The sequence below is a fragment of the Gekko japonicus genome, unplaced genomic scaffold, assembly GCF_001447785.1.
Source record: "Gekko japonicus isolate JY-2015 unplaced genomic scaffold, Gekko_japonicus_V1.1 scaffold3213, whole genome shotgun sequence".
NCBI lineage: Eukaryota > Metazoa > Chordata > Lepidosauria > Squamata > Gekkonidae > Gekko > Gekko japonicus.
Window position 1 is genome coordinate 54327 of NW_015170371.1, and position 211 is coordinate 54537.

At 40.8% G+C, this 211-nt stretch overlaps 1 protein-coding gene across 1 annotated transcript in view; it reads right to left on the bottom strand.

Annotated features, from left to right (window-relative positions):
* SCN4A (sodium channel, voltage gated, type IV alpha subunit) overlaps positions 1-211 on the bottom strand; it is a 120792-nt gene that overhangs the window by 19957 nt on the left and 100624 nt on the right. The gene's annotated exons all lie outside the window — the stretch shown is intronic.

Consider the following 211-nt stretch of genomic DNA (forward strand, 5'->3'; position numbering starts at 1 on the left):
AGTTCTTCGTGCTGGCATTGTAAACAGGCTAAGGGGCTGGTATGCGCACACGTGGTGGGAATGTGCAGAAGTAAAGACCTTTTGGAGGGAAATTACTGAAATCATTAGGAAAGTATGCAATGTAACATTACCTATAGACTTTAACCTAATGCTGTTAAGCACAATAGGAAGCCCGTTATTGGATAAGAAAACTCAAAATCTAGTCAAGGCT